The 6,449-nt window shown below is 43.8% G+C and overlaps 1 long non-coding RNA gene across 1 annotated transcript; it reads left to right on the forward strand.

Annotated features, from left to right (window-relative positions):
* Nucleotides 1-3,140: 3,140 nt before the first annotated feature.
* Nucleotides 3,141-4,159, forward strand: LOC144791005 (uncharacterized). The gene is made up of 4 exons (XR_013602271.1): nt 3,141-3,248; nt 3,597-3,691; nt 3,800-3,899; nt 4,056-4,159. It is a non-coding gene; the product is annotated as an uncharacterized LOC144791005 (long non-coding RNA).
* Nucleotides 4,160-6,449: the final 2,290 nt, after the last annotated feature.

Here is a 6,449-nt window from a genome sequence, read left to right on the forward strand (position 1 = left end):
AACAAAAGTCAGAAATGAGAACTGATGTACACATTCGACATTGTTCTGCGACATGGTGATAGTGGCAGCACATTATACAGCATGGGGGATGGGGTTACCACGGACACCAGAGTCCTTTTCGTACGAATGGAGGGGTTTAACAAGTGTTTTAAGTGGGATCCAGAGGGGGCTGTGGGAGGAGTCTCTTAAAGGGGCGTGGTAAAAAAATGGTGGGAGCCACGGCCAACTGCCGATTAGGTCAAGGGAGCCACAGGTCAAAAAAGTTTGGGAACCACTGACCTATGGGGAGGGCAGCCTCACGGTGCAGCTTCACTTCCCTTTGGTTTACAAACAACAGTGGCACCTTGATTCCGGGCTTAACCTGCATAAGAAAATCTATTCTGCAAATTCCCAAAACATATTTGCACACCTTGTGGGCCATCAAGGCATGCCACATTTCTCTGGCTCTACTCAGCATTAAGGCCCAGGCCTTCCGTCATCCTGCTGTGTTAAGTTAATTACATTTGTCTCCAGCAGCAGGAACAAAGGCCTCACCACACAAAGGGAGCAATTATTTTTGCTTCACTCAGCTCCAGAGGAGAAAAGGGGCGGGCCGAATACTCTGCATCAATCAACTAACTGTCACACTGTGCCAGGGATGTCCTGCCCAATTCCACAAAAAAAGGAGGTATCCCAGACCCCTGAAGCCAACCAAGAAAGGGGTTCCCTATAGAGGTTTTCTGGGAAAATCCCTGGCAGTGATGTCAGTGAGAGTTGGAGCTGAAGCCCCCAGAGCAGATGTAGGAAGTGACTCCTGGATGATGCTTCTTTGAAATGTCCCAGCAGGTTGTGCAGAAATGTTGGGACAGGGCAGAGAGGTGATGTGGCACCCTGCTGGAACATTGTGCCCCCACTTAAAAGGTCTTGCACAGGGGGAGAGCTCTCTCTTGTTCATGATTTTTCCCTGAACATTGTGACTGGATGCTGCAGCCATGGACAATTGGAAGGTAGAATTCCCTGATAGCCATCTGGAGTCTCATTTCAGTTGACCCCCAGGACCAGTGGGGCTCGCCGCAGGACCAGGAAAGCTGGCCCCCTTATACACCTGAAAACTAGTTGGGGGAAAGACTGGCTTCTGAACCAACGAGGAGAGAGGCCCAGAATATTCCCAGCAAAAAGAAGGGCACATGGTGCCAGTGAAGCCAGTTCCCTACAAAGTTTGTCGCCTCTGAGGCCAGCAGGCATTGAAAGTGTTCTTCACCGCCAGAAGCAGAATGAGACCGAGATCAAGCCAAACGGGCTAATGAGGAATGACATGTCAACCTGCAAAGAATGAGACCTTTGACCCCCAGCGTGGAACTTCGTATCCTGGCTGATCTAAAACCCCAGAGGTGGGTCAGGGCATAGGCATCGCTGCAATGAGAATCCTGATAATCAATCCTGGAGGGAACATGTGTGGGGCCCCTTCTCCAGCATTTAGAGGTCTGGGGTGCCCATCCCCCGGGCCGGTTTATAAATTGGGGGCCCAGGACCCCAACTTCGGGGCCAAAGGGTGGGGACCGCCATTGTGCAAAGTATGGGGCCCAGAATCCCATCCAAGAGGGTAGGGGCAGTGCTAACACACACCCGCAGACATGGCTGGCCTACCCCGCTAGGGGAGCAGGAGGCCTCTACGAGTCGCTGCGATTTGCCCAAAGGAGCGAGCGGGCAGGGCAGAAGAAACCTGCATGCTTGCATGGCAGCACAAAAGAGTACTTTGCAGGTAGGAAGCTGGTGAAGGCAGCCAGGGGTGGGCTCCCTGGGATGCCCCTCATCAAAAGCAGAGCAAGGGGTGCGCGCACCCCCACAAAATTAAAAGTAACAAGGCGCGAGGCCATGCGGTGAGTTATAAACAAGTCCATGAAAGGCAGTGACTTTCCTGGCTCAGCGGGAGAGCCACTCATCAATGGTCTTGAGGGAGCGCTCCATAATGCCCTATGGGGCTTTACAATTCAGCTAGGTTTTCCCTGTGGTGACCCCGGGATGGCGGGGTCACCACCAACTTTGGAAAAGGGGGGTGGTGATGGACAGAGTTTCTGAATGATGCAGAATACTCTTACCAAGTCAATAGATCATGGTTTTAATCCATCACCGTTTTTTAGCTCACTGCACCATCCCAGCTCAGAACCTGGCTATATGCAAATTAGTCTGTTCCTGTCCCAATGCATGATGGGAACAGGGCAAACCAAACTACCAAGCCAATTCTTATACTGGGAAGGAAACAAGCTTCCGGGGACCGGTTTCTGGCATCACAGCCTTCTTCGGCCCGGCTTGCTTGAATCCTGATGGTGCAATGAGCAAGGGACTCACGGGGGTCACCACCAACAACATAAAAAATCCCAATGGAGCTGCAAAAGGGCTGCAGGCTCACAAAAGAGACCTAGGAAGTGATTTTAAAAGAACTGAACCTAAGTCAGAAAGGATAACTACTCCAGGATTTCCTGCACATTTCAAGCACTTTCCAAGGTTGAAGCATGTACTCTTCAGCTCGGAGTGCAGCACCCTCTTGGGGAAAAGTCTATTGCTGCAATTACTGTGGCCTAAAGTTAATTAAAGAAATGTACATGTTGTACAGCGCCGTCTAGGGGTGATGTTTATGGTTACATGTGGTTTGTGATCAAAATCACAACTTCTGTAAATGATTTATTGAACTAATGATGCTGATAAATTATGGATGTTTTATTGGCATGCCCTCTAGGGTCAACTTTTATCTCACTCTTCTCTGAGTAAGCATATTTTTGCCAGTATTTTTGTTTATATTTGTTTTTTGTAATATTTTTTATGGTGTGCTTTCTTAATGATGAGCACTTTGAGGGTGACTGCAATCCATATGCAAAATGCCACTATATATTGGAACAATACCATTAATAATATTGCTGCCGATTTTTAGGTTACAGTCATATTTAACATGAGGGTATGATATTTGAGCAATTATGTGTTTGGCTATAGATTTCTATGTATTTCACCGTGCAAGTGTAAGAAAATTATTAATTTGGATTAGGCACCGTTTCCGTTATTAATTATTTGTGTTTTGCCTCCGGTTTACAATTCGCAGGCTTTTTATTCATTACAAGATGGCGGCACCATGATTTTCTGCCAGTGCGCTTTTTATTTTGCTTTACGGCCTCTCGGCCATACGCAGGCGCTTACTTACGGACCTACCGAATCCATGGCGGGTTCTCTTACTTTCTGAAGAACCCCTGAGATGACCAGGAGACGCCAGAGTTCCGGTAAGCCGTTTTTAGTATACCGATACGCCGCGTAGGCAGAACTTGTCTCAGTTCGTATATTATAGCACTAACTGGATGGCAGTGGTATCTAAAAGCACAGATCCCATCCCCCAGGTGCACCCCCCAGATGCGGTGGTGAACGAATGGGTGTGTTTAAATTATTATCGGGGGCATTTTATTGAACAGAACTGAATGGGAATCTCAGATGACATTACATTTCTCTGGCCTGGGATGTTTTGGGCTGTACTTGACAATTCTACTCTTACGAATTTAAAGAGGGTACCTAGCGTTATAAGTGCGCCGGAGATGCCGGGTGATCTTTAGTAACTATGGCTCTCTAACTTTTAGGCGAAAAGTGGAACATCCAAAGGCATATATTGTAACTCTAAGGCGGGCATCGACCACAGTTCCAGGGGACTGCATACGCTCTGTTGAGCAAGCAGGTAATTGATAACCTAAACTATTGCTGTCTCACTTATTCATTGTGGGGTGACAAGCCGGTTAATTAACGCTGACATCGTTTATTTTGTTTTACCCCTTTTTGCCTTTAGTGTTTTTAACGAGGAATAGGCTCGAGACGACAACCATCCATGCTTTTGGACTACAATGATCCTTTGGAATTTTTGATGTACAACTTTCCATCTGAATGAGGTACATCACCCGCTTTTTTGTGATTATGTACATATCTCTTAGTTCATGATTTCGTGTTTTTTAGAGAATTGCCCCATTGGAGAGTGTTATATGTGAGGCATTAATATACTATATGGACTTCAGTTTTTACATAGATGTATATATATGTCATTGCAGGGTGATTGATCCTGACCCCTGTTTTATAAGTTGCACTGCCCATGTACTATTATTAGACATTTAGCCAGCTGATGTGGAGAGATTGTTTCCTCCGTTGACTCACCCATGAAATTGGTGGGTACTCACATTTCATTATCATTTTGATTTTCTGAATGGATGGTGAGTGAATGGTGGATTTGTTTGACAGTGGGTTTATATATATACAAAACATTTTTAAATTTGACCACAGCACCTTGATTGGAACCGAGAATGTAATGAGCACAATTGTGATTTTGATTGGACTGTGCATATTTAGATTCAAATCGCAGTGTATTTTTAAGCTAGTATTTTACATGCAATGTCCAATTGTAGTATGTATCTCTTTTTACAGTGAGGGGGTTGCAATCCGAACATGTTTTTATTATTGTTTTTAGATTAATCATGGGGAGATTTAGACAATTCAATTGTTATCCTGAGGAAGGTGGGACAATATCATATGCCACCGAAACGCGTCGCTTCTGTGTCTATCAACTGTTTGATAATATAAATCTTGGTTTTAATGAGGACTCACTGGAAAACTTGTTACTACATCTGGTGCTGAATACAAGTATCAACGTTTATAATATACACTATGCAAAGCACTTATATGATATTGGTTTCTAAGTGTGGATCTACTCTAACCAAGCTATTCTCTTTCACACATTTGTTTTAATTGTGTGTTTCTTCTGTCGATACACATTATATGTGTTTCTCCTTACTTATGTAAATTGTTGCCCTTTGACAAATAAGTTTGTGTATTTTTAATGTTTGTGTTATGAGATTTCTGAAGAAAGTTATTTTTAACCAATGTATCAAATATTTTTAATATAGAATAATAAAAAGATTTAGGACTTTTTTGACATTGTATTCTTGAGTTCTAAGTGGTGCTATTGGAGTGTGGCATGATTGGCAATGATATATGTGTGAAGTGTGCATAAAAAAGAGAACCCAAAGGGATCTTTTGTTTTCAGTAAGCCTGGTGTCCTTTCCCTTTGGTGCATTTGGACCCCTCTCTTATACTTTTTGGTAATTTTGTTACAGAGACAGATAGTCTGAAATGGCCATGGTGATGAATGGGAGCAGTTTGTGCCAATCCTACTGTGCTAAGGCTGTCTTTTGTCCAGCCAACTGCTCCTGCTTCCTCCTAAATGGCTGTTAAAGTAGGCAATTATTGACCTAACTCCCACCTTTTTGGGTCCAAAGGCCAAGCCATTGTCCTCTGGGAGTAGGGTTCTTAACTCCTACACATGAATGTTTATTGAGCATCTGTAGTGGGGCAGATGCATGAACTAGATATTAACCAATTTTCACCCAGGCAGTACAAAATACAATTTTAAGTCAAGTCAAGTCATAAACTTTATTTCGATTTAAAAAAATCACAAAAGTTGAAACAACATACACGTAGAGGTGAAAATAAAATGTATCAAACATACATCTTAAAAAATTATCTAAAATTTGAAATAACCACCCTGGAATTTCATTATATTGCAATAAATAGCTTAAGAACACTAAATCCCACCCCGGCAATGCTGCCATCTGGGGAACCACCCTTCATTATTTCCAAGTAGGGGCTATCATCAATACAATAAAGTGCGTAGTGCTAGATAATTTGTATAAAACTACAAGACATAGTCTATAAACATTTACCTAGGCCTCCTTTCTTTTCAACGAATCACCCATATCCAGCCCAGAAACTTTGCAACAGCGATGACTATGGGCTCTTCCACTGTTGTTTTTAGGATCCTAAATGCCTCGCTGCTAGACCTGGGCCCCAAGTTTGAGCATATAGGTTTCAGCCCTGGACCTTGGTTTACGGTACACTGGGCAGGCAAATAAAATGTGTACCAATGATTTGTTCTTATCGTGACAAAAGGGGCAGTTGCTGCTATTTGAAGCGCACCATTTGTAAGTGAAAACATTCATAGGGAGTGATCCCACCCTAAACTGATGATACAGTTTCCTGTCTTTGTGGGTGGTAATTCAATCCCAATAACCCTCATAAATGGCTTCATGCTTACTGTCAAGGAAGGATTTAGACAAGGAGGGGGTAGTGAAGGCTGAAAACCACCTCATGGTTAACATATTCCAATAAGCTGCCTTTAGCTCAGTTTTGGTTGGAAATGGACTTTCAGCGGGTGATGTCCAAAGGTGGCTTATCCCCATCTCACAAAGTGTATTTTTAACACACCTTAACCACAACATTTTCCTAGTGACATCAATTTCTCTAACTTCTAATAGGGCCAGAGCATAGTGTGAAAGCTCAGGTGTCACCCAAAGCCTCCTCCAGTATGCAACTGGCCTGTAGTGTGCCACATCTCTAATCGAATAACATCCCAGGTCTAGATATAGGGGAAGTAACGGGGTGGACTGAGGGAG

Source organism: Lissotriton helveticus, chromosome 11, assembly GCF_964261635.1.
Source record: "Lissotriton helveticus chromosome 11, aLisHel1.1, whole genome shotgun sequence".
Lineage (NCBI taxonomy): Eukaryota > Metazoa > Chordata > Amphibia > Caudata > Salamandridae > Lissotriton > Lissotriton helveticus.